Source organism: Myxine glutinosa, chromosome 13, assembly GCF_964187855.1.
Source record: "Myxine glutinosa chromosome 13, kmMyxGlut1.1, whole genome shotgun sequence".
NCBI classification, from domain to species: Eukaryota; Metazoa; Chordata; class Myxini; order Myxiniformes; family Myxinidae; genus Myxine; species Myxine glutinosa.
The window spans coordinates 66162700-66184304 of record NC_136273.1 but is presented as its reverse complement, the minus strand read 5'-3'; positions in this window follow the sequence as shown (position 1 = coordinate 66184304).

The window sequence follows — 21605 nt, the reverse complement described above, 5'->3', positions numbered from 1 at the left end:
ATATATATATATATATATATTGTTGCGGAGATGAGGACTGTATATTTTTTGATTGTGTGCTGTACTATTATTATTATTGTTTATTCTGCGCCCCCCTACCTCCGGAGCTGTGTAAAGGTGAAAGGGCATCCCATAATTAGTCCACAAGCATACACATCAGCCAAATAATAGAATACCCCTGTTGATAGTTATCTCTTATTCTGTGTTTTAGAGTAAGGCTGTGTCTCCCATTAATTGAAGTACTCCATTGCACCAGTGAAAGAGAATAGATCCCCTTTCCTTCCCATCCCCAAAATCTCCATTTCCTTTTACATCCCCTTCCGTCATTGCCGGGCCTCGATTGCCGAATTACCTCCCCTCCAATAACCGCCATTGAACATGTGCTCGAATCGGAGAAGAAAGGCGTGCCCGCCCGTCGTCATCAAGGGCGGAGCCAGAGGGTCGCGCAACCAACCAGGGCCGAGGTGAGCACCCCGATGGGCGTGTCCAAAAGGCCGGCGGCTTAATCGCCGGAGGCGCTATAAAAGGCGCGCACGCAAGAAGCAAGTGAGTTGGTCGTGGAGAGAGTCGTGAGGAGTCAGTCAGTGGAGTCGGTGGTCAGTTGGTTGCGTTGATTGCGGTGAGGAGTCGGTGGTAAAGAGTGAGTGGACCAAGAACGAGTTGAGGGTTTGGACCAGACGAGTCGGACAAGGCCTGGCAAAGCACGCGACGTCCACAGCCGCCACAACAGCAGCTCGGGGGCCTGAATGGCGGTTTGGAGCAGGACCGTAAAGGAACGGCGGCTGCTAAACGCGCCGGTTGAGCTGCAGGACCCCTTTGGACCTCCCTCTCCCTCCAGCCATCCACCTCCTGCCTTTCCATCCTTCTTGTGTACGTGAGTTTGTTCTGTTTGTTCTGTCCTGGGTTAATTAAGCTGGTATAAGTTAATATTTGCACTGTGTCACCTGCGTCTTATGTGTTGTAAATAAACCTTGATTGCTCCTTTTTGCTTGTGTAAATAATAAATCCCATTACTCGTCTGTACGTCTTCTCGTTTTATTCCTTCTTCTTCTTCACATCCGTGTCGCCTTTGTCTTTTCCCTATTGACTAGCTGCGGTGCGATCCGGCCAACGTTTGGGTGAAATCGGGTTCTAAGCGGGGAGTAACTGTTCGGACGCGGTAATACCAAACCGCTCGGTAAAATAACATCTAAAACCGCGTCTGCAACAATTGGTGTCTGGGAGTGAGATTCGGGGCCCGAACCAAATTTTTAAAACATCTAGAAAAAATTTGGTCAAAATTTGGAGCGGCCGAAATTTGTTTTGTTTTATAAAACCCGAATTTTGAAATCGCGCCATGGCTGGTCAAGGCGATCGAATGCCGGTGGGTGAGCTAGAAGAGGGGTTAGGAGTAACCCAGGATCAAATGGAGGGGAGCAATGAGGAGGCGGTTGAGGGGCTATCAGGCGCACATAATGGCGCCCTCGCGCACGAGGTTACGGGCGCGCAAAATGGCGCCTCGCACATGGCCGCGACCGTAGCAGCGCCGCTGGTGGATTCAAACCTTTTTTTCCTGCAAATGAGGGCCCTTATGGGACAAATGGGAGACCAAATTGGAGGTTTGAAAAACAGTATAGAGGCTCAGAGTGAGCAAATGGGGGTAATGAGGGCTGATGGTGAGCGATTGGGTGAGCGATTGGAGGGCCAAATGGGGGTAATGAGGGCTGATGGTGAGCGATTGGGTGAGCGATTGGAGGGCCAAATGGGGGTAATGAGGGACGAAGTGAGGGTTACCGGTGAGGCGTTAGACAACAGGATAAAAGAGGTAAAGAATGGGTTAATGGGGCTAGAAAATAGGATGGAAGACAAATTGCGGGAGATAGGGGAGCAATCCGCCAGAGAAATTAAACAAATGGGAGAGCAGATAGAGGAGGAAAAAATCGGGGTAGAAACCAAACTGGATGCTCAGAGGGATGAATTGGGACAGATGAGGGCGGCATCTACAAAAGAAAGGGAGGAGTTGAAGGAGGAGATACGACGAGGTGTGGGTGAGGAGGTTTCGGGGATACGCGAGGAGGTAAAGCGAGGTGAGAAGCGTATGGAGAAAGAGGTGAGAAATGGGGCGGCAAAGTTACAAGGGGGAATAGAAGATCTGACGGAGGAGGTGGAACAGCTGACAGAGGGACAAAAAGAACTAGTGGAGCAGGTTCAAAAGAACACTGCGGTACTAGGAGGGTTAAAGGCGACACAAAAAGAAATTAAAAACGAATTAATAGCGACACAGAGGCAATGTCAGATGGTACGTGAGGAACTGACAATGAGGGTGGACGAGGTGACAGAGATAATGGAGACAAAGGACCGGCAGGTGAGGATGCACATAGAGACGGTCACGGTAGCCTTAGAGGACGAACTTGAGGAGACGCACCGAGAAATAAAAGAGGTGAAGCGAAAATTAGAGGAAGTGGAAGAAGGGGTGAGTGAAATTAAGAAGGGACGGACAGAAACTAAAAGAGAAATCCAGGAGGAGGTGATGGAATATGTGCAAGGTCGGTGCTCAACTCATGATGTGATGCTCACTAACCAAATAAAGAGTTTGCAGGTGGCAAAGGAGGTGCGACGACGAGGTACGGAGGTGAGTGGCAATGTATATGATGTGAGGAAAGCTTCAGTCGGCTTGGGGATTGGTTTGGATCCGGGTGTTCGAAGAGGTGCGTTGGTGAAGTGTGCGACAGGTCTGGTGTGCGAAAAAAGAGGTGTGCGAGAATGTCCGACCATGGGGTGTGTGAGGAAAAAGTGCACGCCGAGGAGTGAGTGTGCCGTCAAGAGTGAGTTGGTCGAAGCGCGTGTGCAAGGGGGTACATGGAAGCGCGGTGTGGTAAGTGTTACGGAGGAAGTAACGAAAAAGTGTGCACAAGAGTGTGCGCGAGAAAGGTGTGTAACGGACAGGTGCATGGGGAAAGAGTGCGCTGTCGAGAGTAAGGGTGAGTGCGCTGTCAAGAGTGGTGGTGAAAGTAGTGAGAGTGACACGGAGCGTGTGTTGGTTGTGACAGGTGAGCGAGGATGTACACCTGGAATGGAAGGATGCACACCTGGAATGGTAGAGCGTGAGTGGGAATGCACACTGGAATTGGTAGTGAGGCACGTGGTTGGGTGTGCGAGTGAGAGCACACCTGTGATTGTCACAGAGGAGGTGACCGAGGAAGGGGCGCGAAGAGGTGTGTTGGTGAGGTGTGCGAGCGACGAATGTGTGCCAAGGTGCTCGGTGGTCAGGTGTGTGACCAAGTCTGTGAGCGGAATGAGTGTACCGAGGTGTGTAAGGAAAGGTACGAGGAGCATGGGAACAGCTGGAGGTATGAGCAAGAAAGGGTTAGCGTATGCATGTGAGCATGCAGGTGAAGCATCGACGGTAACCGGGTTAAAGGTTAGAACGACTTATAGCCGAATCGGGCCCTCGGTGCGCGTCGGGCAGCTTCGCGTGCCGCGAGAACCAGCGGGGATCCGAGCCACGGCAGGTTCGAAAGGACCGCTGTGCGCGATCCACGCTGGGCCTCGCGTGGAACGGCCGCGTCCGGGCTCCACTAGGCGGAGCGGGCAGCCCGATAGGAAGGGTCGTCATGGCGACCACTTTCTATTGAGACATGCCGGCAGGTCGAGATCGGGACATTGGATGGCTCCACGCCGAGGTGGTGCGTGGGATCTCGGCCCGGGTAAGCCCCCGTCCCTGCCCCGAATGCGGGACGTATCCCGCCGCTGGCACAAAACGACCCGCGTTCATTGCTCGGCTGTACGAAGCCGGGCTGTAGACGTGAATTGGCGCACCGAGAGGATGTAATAGGTAGACGGGTGATGAGGATAGTGTTTTGGCCCCGAAATTAGAAAAAAAAAGCAAAATTTGATGATGGGTATGGTGATTAGCAGTAAATGGCAAATTGTTGATTTGTTGAATTTGGATGTGCAAAATTGATCGTGAGAGACCCCCGATGTGGTGGGATGGCAAATCCACCATCCCTCACAGTGGGGCAAATGCGCAATAGATTATGGGGTGTATGGCAGTGAAAACTAGCCCGGGTGGGTTAGGATATATCGTGTTTAGGGATCTAGCGAAGATGACATTAGGTGACGTTAAGGTTAGTCAGTGACAAGGATACCTGTAGTGGGGACGCAGGTAGATTAGCGTGGATGATAATGACGTGGGAGCGCAATAGTTTAAAGGGACGACTGGGAAGCGCAAGTTTCAGAGGGGAGTAGTTAGCTGAGATGATGCCGTGTGTGTGAGGATTGAACAGGTGTGATTGCACAGGTGTGCAACTGAACAGGTGTGTGGAGCAGTGTATGAGGGAGTAGTGGTGATTGCGTGTTGTGTTGACCAAATGGTCCAGGAAGAGGAGGAGGGTGCAGGTGGCACCAGGTGTGATTGCACAGGTGTGCAACAACAGGTGAATGGAGAATGGTTGTGTGAAATAAATGGTTGTATGGAATAAATGGTATGGAGTATTGGGATGGATGGTCGTGGAGTGAGTATGGTGGAAATTGTGGAGTGGAGTGGATGGTGCGAAGGTGTGAATGGGGGAAGAGTGGACCCCCATCACGAATACCCGGGGCGGGTAGTGTAAGTGTTAGGTAGAGGGTACAGGTAAATTGTGGTTGGATATTGGCATCTGTGGTGCGGGTGAAAGAATGGTCTTTGGATGGGTGCATTAGTGTTGTGGAAATGGCTGGGCGTGTAGCCTGTTAGTGTGTGTAGTTGGTTTGGGCACTCCACCACTGTGAGGATGTCGGCCAGGTGAGGCCGCAGGTGGGCTCTGGGAGCCCGTAGTTGTGGAGGTGGCCCGAGGATCTGGAGGACGGACCCGGATAGCCCAGTGCCAGAGGGCACCAAGGGGTGACAGAGCCAGGAGAGGGCTTTCCCCAGTTAGATAGGTTAGGGTGAGGAGCAGGTAAGCTCGGGTGGCAACTACAGTGGTGGAGGTGTGCAGGTGGGTAGACCTGCTGGGAGAGCTACACGTCGCAGCCCAGAAATTGTGCGAGGGCACCGGGAGATGAATCGGGGTTGTGAGACCCCAAATTGAGAAGCACCATAGTTTGGTGAATGGGAATTTGGTTTTTAGAACCCATAGTGTAAGTGGCCAATGGATTGGCAGGGAAAGACCCCGGGTAGTGTAAAGTGTGTTAAAGTCATTTAGAGGATAGTTAGGAAGAAGGATCTCCTCGCACCATCTGCATCCACTCACCTGAGGTGACAGGTACTCCACACCATGCCATGTTTTGTTATTTTACTGTGCAGATGTTTGGATTGTGAGACGCATCATGACATGGGTGTGACATTGTGCTTTGTTGTTCCATCTCTTCCTCCTTATGAAGATTGATGACGAATTGGGTGATGGCAAATTTTGAAGTAGAGGGATTGTGGAGACGAATTTGGTATAGGGGAAATATGGGGAAGAAGTGACAGTAGTGACGAATTTGTAAATGTGTAGATTTTTGTACATATGGGGTAAGGGCAAGGGTAGGGTAGGTGACAGGGGGGGTGACGTACGGTAGGGACGAGCTTTCTCACTTCGCCCTCCGTACGCATTTCGCCTTGCATTGCCTTATTGATGTGTACCCTTGTGACCTTACCCCTCGCTCAATTGTCTTTCCCCTTTTGTCTCCCACATGACCTGTGCGCCACTGGGTGCCGAGGGGAGCGTGCGTGGGTCGGCCATTGTGCGCCCGAAATTCCCAGAACCAGCTGTCTGCATCGATGCACCACATTATGGACCACATGTCTGTGGCCGAGCACCACTTATGGACCCCATGGGTTGGGGCATGGCCCCTCTGCTGGAACCGGCCATGAGGGCCCGAAATCTTGCTGGCGGACCTTGGCCACAGGGCACCGATGCCCCACAGGTGAACCACACTAGTCGGCCCTGTGGGCTATAAATAAAATCAAATAAAAAGGACACATTGGGTGCATTTTTCAGTTCAAATAGGCCGCCAGTAAGAAAATGAAGGAAAAGACAACAACTGGAAGAAATAATAATAACCAGCAGAGGGAGCCGAAGAGCAAGAGATCACCTGCAGGGTTAGGGGTTGTTGATTTTATTTTGATTGAACACTGATGAACTATGGTGACTGCACCGATTGGTGCTTGAGGGTGCTTGTATTGGTGCGTTTTTGGGTGCTTTCATGGTGCGTCGATGCAGAGCAGACTGTCTCCCCCCCAGAAAGAACAATTTCAGGTCCTGGGTTAGTTTTGTAAATACAAATAGCGTCATTGTAAATAATGCTTCCCACCGTCAGTGTATAGTTTGAAGAACATTCCGCAATTCGGTTAACTGTGGGCGTAAGTCTGTTAGGCAGGGTGCAATGGAGCAGCGGGACACATTTATTTATGTTTTTAAAAAAACTGTCGCACTCAGGGTCAGGTTAAAAGTAGAGGGAACTACACCTACGTGTCACACTAAAAATAAAAGTTGTAGGCCCGGGACGTGCCTAAGAGGAGGAGGGTGCAGTGTTGTGGAGATGAGGACTGTATATTTTTTGATTGTGTGCTGTACTATTATTATTATTGTTTATTCCGCACCCCCCTACCTCCGGAGCTGTGTAAAGGTGAAAGGGCATCCCATAATTAGTCCACAAGCATACACATCAGCCAAATAATAGAATACCCCTGTTGATAGTTATCTCTTATTCTGTGTTTTAGAGTAAGGCTGTGTCTCCCATTAATTGAAGTACTCCATTGCACCAGTGAAAGAGAATAGATCCCCTTTCCTTCCCATCCCCAAAATCTCCATTTCCTTTTACATCCCCTTCCGTCATTGCCGGGCCTCGATTGCCGAATTACCTCCCCTCCAATAACTGCCATTGAACATGTGCTCGAATCGGAGAAGAAAGGCGTGCCCGCCCATCGTCATCAAGGGCGGAGCCAGAGGGTCGCGCGACCAACCAGGGCCGAGGTGAGCACCCCGATGGGCGTGTCCAAAAGGCCGGCCGCTTAATCGCCGGAGGCGCTATAAAAGGCGCGCACGCAAGAAGCAAGTGAGTTGGTCGTGGAGAGAGTCGTGAGGAGTCAGTCAGTGGAGTCGGTGGTCAGTTGGTTGCGTTGGTTGCGGTGAGGAGTCGGTGGTAAAGAGTGAGTGGACCAAGAACGAGTTGAGGGTTTGGACCAGACGAGTCGGACAAGGCCTGGCAAAGCACGCGACGTCCACAGCCGCCACAACAGCAGCTCGGGGGCCTGAACGGCGGTTTGGAGCAGGACCGTAAAGGAACGGCGGCTGCTAAACGCGCCGGTTGAGCTGCAGGACCCCTTTGGACCTCCCTCTCCCTCCAGCCATCCACCTCCTGCCTTTCCATCCTTCTTGTGTACGTGAGTTTGTTCTGTTTGTTCTGTCCTGGGTTAATTAAACTGGTATAAGTTAATATTTGCACTGTGTCACCTGCGTCTTATGTGTTGTAAATAAACCTTGATTGCTCCTTTTTGCTTGTGTAAATAATAAATCCCATTACTCGTCTGTACGTCTTCTCGTTTTATTCCTTCTTCTTCTTCACATCCGTGTCGCCTTTGTCTTTTCCCTATTGGCTAGCTGCGGTGCGATCCGGCCAACGTTTGGGTGAAATCGGGTTCTAAGCGGGGAGTAACTGTTCGGACGCGGTAATACCAAACCGCTCGGTAAAATAACATCTAAAACCTCGTCTGCAACAATATATATAAGTTCAAAACACACCTGGTCACAAGTGTGCCGCACTAACCGGGTCCTCAGTCGAGGTCCTCAGCATCATCCCGTTTCGGCCCTTCAACCTCGATACGGTCAGCTAAGGTGGGCCAGCAGGGGCACGTACACATCCACATGCAGCAACTGCACCTGGATGCGTACATACCCCCACCCCCAGCCAGTGCGAACAACAACAAAAACAACAACAACACCTCCACATCCAGAATCCACAGCACCAAACAAACATGGTGGAACACTCAAACACCCACCTTTATACCCTTCACCACTCACCAACAAAACACACCAGATCATTCATACACACACATACACACCCATACACACACATACACACATACATACAGAACACCAACCAAACAACCACCTACACTTACATCATACACCACTCAACACAAAAACACACACTCATGCAAAAATTAATTCATGCAAAAACACACACCCTCACCCACTCACTCATATACACAAAATAAGAAGTAATAGTGGTAATAAACAAAAGTCAAAAAAAACAAACCACACACACACAACCAACCTACACCGTTCGACGTGCCTCCATAAACTTCCTCCATATCCAAAATTTGCCTTTCAAGGCAACCTGGGCTACCTTGTCACACATCCTCCTTCTTTCTGTCCCACACACTCCCAGCCTAGCAAGATATGCAGAAAAGGAATTGCCAATATACCCTCTACACCCCACCTCAAATGGCTGACACGAAACGCGCCAACCCTTCTCCTGGCACTCTGCCTCCAGCTCACTGTACTTTCCTCTCTTCCTCTCGTGCACCTCCTCCATGTTCTCTTCCTAAGGTACCGACAACTCCCCTAAGACGACCTGTATTGTTGCACTTGACCAAATGACAATGTCAGGCCGCAACCTTGTCACACAGATCTCCTCTGGGAATACCAATTGTGGCTTTAGGTCTGCCACCACCTGCCAATCACAAGCATCTGACAGCCCTCTTGATTTCGACCTCCTCCTCCTCCTCTTTCCACGTCTTTCCACTTGGCCCTCTTTGACAAACCACACCTCTCCCCCATCATTCTCCTTCTCCACTCTTCTCTCTCTCGATCTCAGCACCTCTTGTTGCACCATCTACACAACCACCGCCAGCACCTGATCATGTCGCCACCTGTATCTTCCTGCTGCCAGTGCTACTAAGCATGCACTCAGTGCATGCTGCACCGTTCCCACACCTCCACACAAATAACATCTCTCCTCCTGCAACAACCCCCACAATCTCAAGTTTACTGGTGACGGAAGCACATCATACGTTGCCCGCAACAGGAAATTCAACCATATTGGCTCCATCCTCCAAATCTCTTGCCACTTCAATGTCCTCACCCGCACACCTTCCCGCTGTCGGAGAATGTGTTAAGACTCAGGAGACTCCAATATGACCGAAACAGCTTTATAAAGTAAGGATTTATTATAATTACTAAGTCACTTGTTTCAATTCAATAAAGACTACAATAGCTAAACGGATTGTTAATTCAAGTCGTTGGTTCTTCTTCTTCGGCCGGTCCTCTCTCAGCGCTGTTCACAGGGTTCCGTTCCGTTCCGTAGGTCAGAGCTTCTGGTGACAAGTCTCCTGACTCATAGTTTGCTCTGGTTTATATGGGCCTTGTCGCGCTAATCCTTTCTCCGCAAATGCCCCGAGGTCATGCATGCTCGCCCCACTGGCACCAGCTCGCTCCCCTCCTGCTGCGAGTTCCATTTACCAAACAATAGGGGGGTGCTCCAGCCTGGGGCTGTGACCAGGTAGACAAGAGATTACCATGTTCGTGCACATTCTTGGCATTCATTTACGAAATCGTCTATCTGCTTCGTTACCAGTCTTAATCAATGAGTTACCAGTGCCAATCAATAAGTTACACTGAGTTACACTTCCACAATTCCCTCATCTTTTTGTTTTTGTTTATATTAACCATTAATCTAAACATCAATATAAGTAAACAATCAATCACTACAAGTAAACATCAATACAAGTATAAGTAAATAATCAATCACTGCAAGTAAACATCATTACAAGTATAAGTAAATAATCATAACTTTGGTAATCAAATTCCCTTAGGCATACACCGTCATCCTGCAAGAATCACAAAACATTTCGTTGGTCATGGCTCCTTCCATATTGTTCAATCTATTGCATTTGCATCACAAATATCTTTTCAAAACAACACTTCACCATCACCAAGATACAACAATTTCACTTCATTTTCAAGTTTTGTAAAGCATCTGCACCATCTGGCAAAAACGTTTGCCTCCACACAAATGTTGACTTTGTTTGAAAGGAAGGGCTGATCACTTGTGTTTGAATCCAGGTATGAAACATTTTTCTCCTAATGTCTTCATAGCTCCTGCACTACTTCGTGTAGGATTTCGCTGTTGTGGTAACATTGCGGAGTCATAGACTGACCCTGCTCTCCTTGTAGCATTCTTGCCACTTTTTGCTGTAAACCATAGTAATTCCTGAACAAGGCCTTCACCCAGTTGTAGTCGACTTGCCTCCTCCCTCATTGTGAGTGGGCAGCAAGTATTGGTGTGACGTTGATTGGCCAGCAAGATGTGGAACAGGGATGCCGGATGCATCCACAATGATGTTGGGACCATGGTGTTCAGGTCATCCATGGTCCATACCAGGAGTGGCCCGCAGAATCGTGCACAGCTGTTGTAAAAAGGCACAGCCATTGGTTTGCAGCTCCATGCTGGCTCCCCGGAAGTTGGTGAAGTAATAACATATGTCCCCGCATTTCACAGAGGTTGCAGGTAAAATGTCGTTGTCCTGCAACTTCTGATGTGATGAATGTTCGAAGCCTTCGAACAAGAGTAAGTGATCGCCTTTCTTTCATATGTTGCAGTGTGATCCAGGCAAATGGTCACATAAATTTCCTTGGTGAAGGTAAGCATTCATCTCCAAGTTACCCGGGAGAATGTCTTCATCATTCTTTGAGAAAGAGGGTGTATGCCACGATTAACTTCATTTTTTTAGCCACAAATTTTCTTTCTCGAACTTCTTCCCAATTCCGTTAGCACTCCCTTCAAAATGTGATCTCGTCTTATCCTTATGCTCAGTCACATCTGAATCTGCTTTCCACACACACTGAATCAGATAGGGTACATCTTACCATGAAATCAGCATAATCATGTATATCTTCCGCCAGTTTCACATTCAACAATTTGTTGTTTTCCCTTACAACATTCAAAAAGTTATATTCATTTATATGCGTCACACAAATAATATTCAATCAGGTATGTATTTTACAACTAAACTAAGAATAGCATCCACAATTGCTTTCAGGTTAATATAGTTCAAAAATTAACTTGTGCAGGTATTTTAGCACTACTCTAAGAAAATAAATTGTATATGATTACAATCACAAACAGGAATATCTAATTCCAAACAAAAATTTTCCCAAACCAACAAATTAAGCATAATGTATTATTACCATAATTCCTCTCCACTTTTTCTTTTCCCCTTTTTTTTTTTCTAACAGTGTGTCACTCGTGGTGATATGAGTTCACTGATATTGTAATTGACACAACTCATAACATTGTCGTTATGCCATTATCTTAATTCTACTGTATTCATTTGCAACATCACTTGATTTAATCTTTTAATCTCAGTATTTATGTCGCCATAAAAGTCTTCCTTTTCTGGTTCCACATTTCTTTCCTCATTTGTCACTTCATGCGTTATCATCGTGTTGTTGGTTACCTTATTCAAACACACCGTCACTAAGGCTTTCAAGCAAGCCACCACTAAAACAATTGCCAATATAACTACTAAACCAACAAACAAGTCTGCTACTCCTTGTATATATTCATACCTATGACATAATTATATGTCGATGACATTCAACATTATATACCAAACTAACAAGCTTCCTAAAAGGTAAATAAAGAAAATCCCTTCATATGTAACATAAATCAGATTATTTGTCTTACCCTGATCCCCCTATCTCCCGGGGTTGAACTCAATCCCCTGATCATGAGTGTAGTTGTGATACATTTTTCACTCATGTTGTATTAATATCAGCAGGTAATTGTATGTCATGTAGGCAAATAAATGTCACTATCCCAAGTAGGAATATCACATGTTGAAAATGTAATGTTTATCAATGCAAGGGGTGTTAAAATGTAATTCAAATGACTGTAAATCACGACTATCATTTATCTGCCACTGAATGTTCTGCTGGGCTGCTAGGTGCAGCCTCATTTTCTGTGGCATCGTCCACCTTAGCCCCATGTGCTTGCTTGCAATGAGAGGCATGAATCCAACTTTCTATTTTGGGTCCATATTTGTTTCTATTCTTATCAATCTCCTATGGTTTATCATTTCGTTCCAAGATACCGCAACCAAAGGTTTTAACCAAAGCTCTACCAAAGTATTTCCAATTTGAACAAAAAACAAAAAAATGCCAGTGAAACAATGATTCGAAGAATTAACTTCAAGGGGTCAATAAATTTATTCTATAGCCAGATCTAATTTTCCCATCCAATAGTTTGCCTTGCCACATGTCATATTATTACACTTTAATAAACCTTCGAAAAATGTTTCCCATCTCAACAAATTTCCTTTTTACAAATAGCCATGTGTAACTTACGTATTTAACTACAATTTTCTCTAAATTTGTTTGGCCTAGCTGGCCGCAAAAGTGGCTGCCAGCATGCAGTACCGTTCTTTATCTACCAAGGAAGTGCTCGTCCACACAAGACCTCTACCAAAATGTTGTTTGTAAAAACAAATCTGGGATTTCTAATTACATGGATGCACACTCTCAGGACATTTTCAGGCTGCTGTTAACAATCCACTACGATAAATTAATTACTTTACCCACAATCAAATAATTAGTACAAATTGAGGATATTATCCCTATCACATTCTTTTATAGATTCATTACGTTGGATCTAATTTTTTCCAATAATTTTCCACTGCTGTAAGGAAGAACAATAGCTCTCATAAGTCTTAGTAATATCGTACTTAATTTGCCCAGCATCGAATAATTTATTTACTATCCTTTCTCATCTGTTAACCAGTGACTTTGTTTGAACTCCAGAACTGAAAACCCACAATAGTTCAAACCAGCAAAATTTTCTTTACTATTTTCCCATATCATCTATGCCTAAACCACATCCATACATACAGCACAATTTATATGCTGATAAAATTCAAGTTTATATATATAAAAATCCATGAGCAGAGTACTTTGGGAAGTCAGTGTAAGACCTCTCCAAAATTTGGCTAATTTTGTACTCCCACATTTTTATGAAGCTCATATCCATAAATAGCTTTGATTCTCATATAAATTCGATCACAATGGAATCCCAAGATTACTTCCAATTTTTTTTACTATTAATGAATAGCTGCTCATAACTCAGCAAATCAAATCTTTATTCTCCATCTCCCTTGACAAAAGTGATAATTTTCATAATCAAATTATATTTCTATTTTTTTTTTTTTTTTTTTTATGAATTCTCTCGATATGCGATCCCATCCCCATGGAACTATCTATTTTTCAGACAAGGCACACTGTCGGTGTCAACAATCTTGTAAGATTGATACACAAAAACAAAAACAACAAACACAAACATTGATACACAAAACACACACACACGCATGCATTATGCATATTTGTTTGCGTTGGAACCATTATTTACAGATCAGGTTGGGTGTCAGTTTTATTTCATTTTCATAAAATTTGTCCTTCAATTTTATAAATGCTAATACGCAAATGGACCAAAAAGTTTATTTTTTAGAAAACCCCTATGATGTCACATTGAAATTACCCTTTCAGTTCCCACCATAATTTATCCAAATTTGACTACACACCCATTTGCATGTCAGTCGACCACTGACCTATCAATCATGTGGAACACTAGTCCGAAATTCCCACCTGATCATCATGTGACTCTTGTCACTTGGTTTCAAAAATTTGCAAAGCAATTGTTCCAACTTTGTAAATTTAAAATTTTGTGCCCAACATAAAAGATCCAATTTCGGCATTTGATCAATTAATTACTAATTTGCTTACAAGCAAAAGAAAAAATGAATAATTCTTGCTCCGAAAACCTTTTCAGACACAAGAATCATCGACGGTTATTCATGTTTGTCCAGTAATCTAATTTGTTGAGGTCAATCGTCATTTGGGACCTGCCGCAATGAAGGCCTAATCATTGTCTGAGGTATCGGTCAGCACTGGTACCCTTGATCTTAGTTTACCCTATGAACTTGTCTTCCTATTGGTATACGGACATCCTCTTTTCCAATGTCCCATCCGTCCACACTTGAAACACCGGTTTCTGTCGTTGCCTGGTCTGTGCACCTGTGCACTTGTATTGCTGGGCTGCATCTCTACATCCCTGAGTTGCCACTGCAATCTCTCGTTATCTCCCGAAACACGAAAAAATTCTCTGTACCGTCCTTTTTGGGGAGACAACTGGAAATCAGATGGGACAACTGTCCCTTTCATTCCTAATTTCGAGGGCAGTTGTGCATTTGTCTCCTCCACTGTATCCTGTATCCTTTTTATTTTAAGTTCTAGATCCGTTATCCGTTCTTGCTGTTCCCGTTGTCTGGATTCACCATCCCAAAGATGGAATGCAAGCCAGTCTACCGTTAGATTCTGTCTCTTCCTGGCTTTCAATCTTTGTTCCAATCTTTCCAATCGACTTCGCTCAAATGAACCATCTCTTGGAAACTCCTCATCATGTCCCTTTGTCCACAAATACCAATTCTCGACCTGCCTTATAGCTTCGCACCATAACGGTCGTACATATGATGTGTACAAGTACCTTTTTGTGGAATCTCTGGTTGTCCTTGTATTCTTGCAGGCTCCATTTCCCATTCTGCCTTTTATCAAAGTAGCGTTGGATGTGTTGTAGTTTGTTCCTCTAAAGCTTCACTCGTACCTCCAGGAAGGATCTCTCCACCTGTTCAAACGGTGATTTCCAGAGAATCTCCCTCACCTGTGGCTTTTGCACAATCCAATCTCACAGATCAGTATTTGCAGATGAGCCAGAGGGTCAGTATGAAATGGGTGAATCCTCAGGTGTCCGCTCTGTTGAAGGGGAAATCACACAATGGTAACCGCACATATATATCTATATATAAACTCACCACCTTGCTCAATTTTCCAAGGTTGTCTTCACATTGATAATATCTCACAAAGATATCAAAGCTTCTTTCTTGAGACCGCATTTTCATCAATCAAACAATCAATATATTCAATTCAATTTATTCAGTTCAATTTATTCAGTTAAATTTATTCAATTAAATTTATTCAGTTCAATTCAATTATTCAATTTCAATTAATTTATCAATATTCATCAATAAATCAAATTAATCATTTTGGATGACTCCTTGCATAAGCCCTTTCCCCAATGATGTCAGGACAGGTCCATCCATTGACTGAGATCGAATCTCATCGGTCGTCACCTCTGGTTCATACCTCATGTCAATTGATGAATCACCGTCCTGTCCGAGGGTCATATCTGACATATTTCCCCATTTTGCCTGGTCTCCACAAATTTTCTTTGCAACCACTAAAGGCAACTCATCCTTCATTCATGAGACAGCCAAAATGGATGGCAGATATTAAAGTTCATTGGGAAAAATATCTCATCATTTTTTCTTTTAATAGTACCCAAAATATCTTGGCAATATAAATTTCGTAAAACTCCTGAAATAAGACTGTAAAATTCCTTCAATCATGCTAAATTTTGAAACTCCATCGCTTGTAACACCCAATTTATCCCATAGGGCTTGAAAGTTCTTTCCCAAGTTCATGCAATCATTTTGCATTTGAACCCTATGATATCATTCATAATAATCATCATGATTTTATAGTCATGGTCCTATCATAATCATCTATTTAAAACGAACATTTCCTTTATCACCACAGCTATGTGGTATAATCAACAATAGAATAAAACTGTACATAGCAACAGGCTACCTCATGGCCACTTAGTATACCTATTGACAATAAGTCATAACAATACCGAATAATCATTGAACAATTCAAAAAATCGCTTCCACTGCTCCAGCCGCAGCATTCGTCATTTTGGCTGCTCATCCGTGTGACCAAAACGAAATAAAGGGAGCTCAACCATTACACAGCGCTTTTAATGGCGCATGCCATAGGAACTCAACGCAATTTCGACTCGGCCAGAAAAACGAGCAAATTTTGCAGGATGTTAACTGGAATTAGCCGTGAAAATATATACAAAATACACAAAAATACACACCCACAAAAATAAACAACAAAACCCAAACAAACCCAAGGTCGACCCTCTTACACAGTAAATTACATCATTTCAGCATCGTATTGATTGCTGAAATATTCCAGGGTTTATACACACCTTAAAAGAGGTATGCGTGGTGTTGCCCCCTCCCACTTTTAATTCCTCATTAAATTCCTCATTAAATTACTCATTAAATTACTCATTAAATTACTCATTAAATTACTCATTAAATTACTCATTAAATTACTTATTAAATTACTCATTAAATTACTCATTAAATTACTCATTAGATTACTCATTAAATTACTTATTAAATTACTTATTAAATTACTCATTAAATTACTCATTAAATTACTCATTAAGTTACTCATTAAATTACTCATTAACTTAACTTACATAGTTTCAGCATTGTATTGATTGCTGAAATATTCCAGGGTTTATACACACCTTAAAAGAGGTATGCGTGGTGTTGCCCCCTCCCACGTTTATTCCAGGGTTTATACACACCTTAAAAGAGGTATGCGTGGTGTTGCCCCCTCCCACTTTTAATTACTCATTACATCATTTCAATTAAAAACATCGCTTCTACTGCTCCAGCCGCAGCATTCGTCACTTTGTCTGCTCATCCGCATGACCAAAACGAAATAAAGGGAGCTCAACCATTACACAGCGCTTTTAATGGCGCATGCCATAGGAACTCAATGCAATTCCGACTCGGCCAGCAAACGAGCAAATTTTGCAGGATGTTAACTGGAATTAGTCGTGAAAATATATCCAAAATACACAAAAAATACACACCCACACAAATAAACAACATTTATTCCGTTCAACAGAACAAACATTTCCTATATCATGACATGCATGTCTTCAAAATTATATGACCAAGAGAAAAAGTAAAACTAATTAAAACTGCGGGCAGTGATAATCTGGGGACCATACCGCTCCATCCTGATTGGACGGGTGCATGCTAGAGTCGTTAATAACGACAGTCCAGATCCGATTGTTCAAAATTTCAACTCAATCGATCGAAAAATGAACGCAGGGATGCATTTTAAAGGTGCAGTGGCACTAACTGAGTTGCCACGAATATGGCCACGAAATTGCCAATATGGCCATCACAAAATATTTTCCTGAATCAATTGGCTCATAACATAACCAATCTGCAAGTATCTCATCCGAAGATGTATCTCTGAGGAATTTTAATTAAATAAGTCATTTATAAATCAACGAGTTAATTTATTAAATGATTAATCAATAAATCAAAATTTTCCTTGACAGCCACATCACTTGGTCAGTGTCATGTCCAAATATCAGCTTCCTTACTCAAAAGGTGCCTGAGTTAATATAATGTAATTACTGTAATAAGATTACTGCAATTACTGTAATGATTACTGTAATTACTGTAATTACCGGAACTGTAATTACTGTAATTACCTCAGGTAATTACTGTAATGTAATTACTGTAATGTAATGCGAAATGTAATTAATTAAATAAGTACTTCCTTAATCGCTAATAATTAAATAACTCGTGAATTCTTATCCGATTTACTTAACATTTGAGTGTCCCCAAAACGTTGGAGCAAAACATTGCAACAACGAAAGTGAAACGTTGTAGCGACGTTGTGGAAACGTCCGCAAAACCCAACATTTGAATGTTCCCAAAACGTTGGAGCAAAACGTTGCAACAACGAAAGTGAAACGTTGTGGCGACATTGTGGAAACGTTAGCAAAACCCAACATTTGAATGTTCCCAAAACGTTGGAGCAAAACGTTGCAACAACGAAAGTGAAACGTTGTGGCGACGTTGTGGAAACGTTAGCAAAACCCAACATTTGAATGTTCCCAAAACGTTGGAGCAAAACGTTGCAACAACGAAAGTGAAACGTTGTGGCGACGTTGTGGAAACGTTAGCAAAACCCAACATTTGAATGTTCCCAAAACGTTGGAGCAAAACGTTGCAACAACGAAAGTGAAACGTTGTGGCGACGTTGTGGAAACGTTAGCAAAACCCAACATTTGAATGTTCCCAAAACGTTGGAGCAAAACGTTGTAACAACGAAAGTGAAACGTTGTGGCGACGTTGTGGAAACGTTAGCAAAACCCAACATTTGAATGTTCCCAAAACGTTGGAGCAAAACGTTGCAACAACGAAAGTGAAACGTTGTGGCGACGTTGTGGAAACGTTAGCAAAACCCAACATTTGAATGTTCCCAAAACGTTGCAACAACGAAAACTAGAGGGAGGGGAAGGAGCGGGAGCAAGAGACAGGTAGCCGGAATGAACATGAGGGACAATGAGGGACAGTGAGGGCGTGTCGGTATGCAATTTTCATTCGATTTACTTGAAATTTGAAATTGGATTTACATATCAGTCAATTAGTTCAATTGAATTCCCAATGATCATGTCCGGCCTTGTACATTCCACGAATCCCGCACCAAATTTTCTCATACTCACTCAAATTACATCCATTTCACATATCTGTTCATGAAATTTCACAAATGATCACAAGTAATTATCACATTGCAATGACCTCTAAACATTCCTAAACCAATAAGCTAGTCTGGCGATGCCAAATACCCCACACCCTTGTCATCCCAGAAGTCACTGTTTGCCACAACCATTATTTGGAAGTCTTTTGCTGTCAAAACACAATTTCTCTGCTGTCAAAGGCCCAAAACCCGGCCTCTGTGACTTCTCAGCCAATTGTCACTTTCTCTTGACAAAAACAAACATCTTCTATATTTATCCCATTAAAATCCCATTAAAATCCCATATCTTGTCACCCTTTGCATTGTTGAAAGCAATTAATTCCATAACTCAATATTACCTCACATCGTTACATCCTTACATCCTTACATCCTTACACCCACTTTTGTCCACAAATCGTTTTAGAAGTGAAACAAAATTTGTCTGTACTTTGTCTCATAGAATCCACAGTACCAGCATCGCAACCTCCCATCTGTCTATACCTTGTCACAACTCCAATTCATTCTTCAAGGCACAACCCAGAGTGATTTGAGAACTATACCCAGAGTTCTATACAATACCCAGTTTCAGAGAGTAAACAATTATATACTTTTTCATTATTTTTCCATTTAACTTGTTCAAAGAACGTTCATTTCGCAAAATCGAACCAACCACAACCTTCGCCATTAATATCTATTGTAAGCGTGCCGAATCAATAAGTATCACTTTTCCTATGAGCCTCGACCAGAGGGTGGTTGTTACTCACAAACACTCGTCGCTAGCTGTTCCATTGTCTGTTGATTTTCATTCTGCTGCCGATTTCCATTGAGCCATCAGAGTGGAATTTGGAATTATTATTTCTCTGAGCTCATGAAAGTGGTGACATTGGGTGGTTTGCCATTGCTTTTCCACAAAAGCACTTAATTATTTTCTTTCATTCAACCGTGAAGCATGTCTCAAAGGCTTAGTGATGGACCTGGACAAAATTTGATGCAATTTTCATCCAATCGCCATCTTTCATAATAATTCTGGACCTGTATGAGATGGGGTTGTCTGTCATGAATTTATTTGTTGATCGAACGAGTTTTAGGTGTTTTAGAAAATGGCGGGAAACCTTGTACCCACGGCTTTGGTCCTACACAATTTCGTTTAATTTATCTAAAAAACATTCTGTGGACCTGTCGTCTTAATCGCACACCTTGAGCGGACAGCTCAGGGGTACGTTTTCAAGTGCTAAACAAATGTACCGGCCTTACAAGACTTGGGAGCAAATGGTCGCATGGTGCACTCATGCTCCGTTTGCTCCCAGGTCACAGTAAGGCCCTTAATGACCAGCGTCGACCTGGCGCATTTTATTTAGACAGCGCAAAAAATAAGTATTTACAGAAATCATTTAGAAAACACGAATAATAGCTACAATCGTTTAAAACGTTCCATCCGTGACTTTGTCCGCTTATTCACTATTCCTGATTTGCCATCAAGGACCTCGATCATTCCCCGGCGTACTAACCTCCGCTTTTGTAAATGAGATTTCAACAGGATTACGACTCAAAGGAAAAAGAACGAGCAGACATTTTGTAGGACGTTACCTCGGACGATCGTTAAGATCGTTACATCTTAATCATAAAAAATGGTTCTTAGGGTAGTAGCCACAGCACCCGGGAGTACCAGCTCAGCAATGGTTCTTTGTGATCCACTACCCAGCACCCTAGACCAACTCAAATGGATCTCTGTGTCGCGAGCACATCACCGGAGCCAAAAGGTCTCATCTATATCTTCCTTCTGAGGGCTTTCCTGCACCAATAGTGCGTGGAGAAACCCAAACACCACTTTCTCCATATACATACAAAATAACTATACACAGGTTCGTATATCATAATGGTCAATCCACAAGAAGCCATGCTCACCTTGGCGATGTCCACTTGATCCCCGTATGGGCCACCAAGTTGTCGGAGAATGTGTTAAGACTCAGGAGACTCCAATATGACCGAAACAGCTTTATAAAGTAAGGATTTATTATAACTACTAAGTCACTTGTTTCAATTCAATAAAGACTACAATATCTAAACGGATTGTTAATTCAAGTCGTTGGTTCTTCTTCTTCGGCCGGTCCTCTCTCAGCGCTGTTCACAGGGTTCCGTTCCGTTCCGTAGGTCAGAGCTTCTGGTGACAAGTCTCCTGACTCATAGTTTGCTCTGGTTTATATGGGCCTTGTCGTGCTAATCCTTTCTCCGCAAATGCCCCGAGGTCATGCATGCTCGCCCCACTGGCACCAGCTCGCTCCCCTCCTGCTGCGAGTTCCATTTACCAAACAATAGGGGGGTGCTCCAGCCTGGGGCTGTGACCAGGTGGACAAGAGATTACCATGTTCGTGCACATTCTTGGCATTCATTTACGAAATCGTCTATCTGCTTCGTTACCAGTCTTAATCAATGAGTTACCAGTGCCAATCAATAAGTTACACTGAGTTACACTTCCACACCGCCTACTCCAAGCACCTTGCTGTGCCTGTCGAACTGCTTTCACATATCTCCCCTCCTCTTCCTTTCTTCCTAACTCCCTCTCAACCATCTTCCTCCTCTCTTTCACACATGCCTTTCCCCATCGCTCATGCTCCATCCACCCCAAGCTATGCTTCCCATGCTGTACCATCCCCATGACCTCCTCCTGTTGCAACCGCTGCTCCATCTCGTCCACCTCTGCTCTTGCATTCCACTTCCGACTTCCCTTCTTCTCTGGGAGAGCATTCTTTACCACTGCCTCACCTGAATCCCGCAACATCATGAACTCCCGCACCCTCACCACCTTAAACGCCTCGGTTAATGATGTCAAGGGAAACTGGAGTTTTCCACCCTGACCATAAAAGGCAATGTTCGTCAAACAGCGTGGCACTCCCAACCACCTCCTCACAAACCCCCTCACCACAACCTCCATCCTCTCTACATGCCCAATTGCAATATCATACATCATCAATGGCCACAATACTCGTGGCATCAACCCAAACTTCAAACACCATACCTTCAACTTACCTGGCAAACCACATCCATCAATCCTCTTCAAACCTCTCAAAAGCTTGTTTCTGACCTCCTCCACTCTTCCCACATCATTCAACTCCACTGTATACCATCTTCCCAAACTCTTCACAGAGGCCTCTACCAATGATGGAATCACGTCCCCTCCCAGCTCAAACCTGTGCATGTTATCCACCA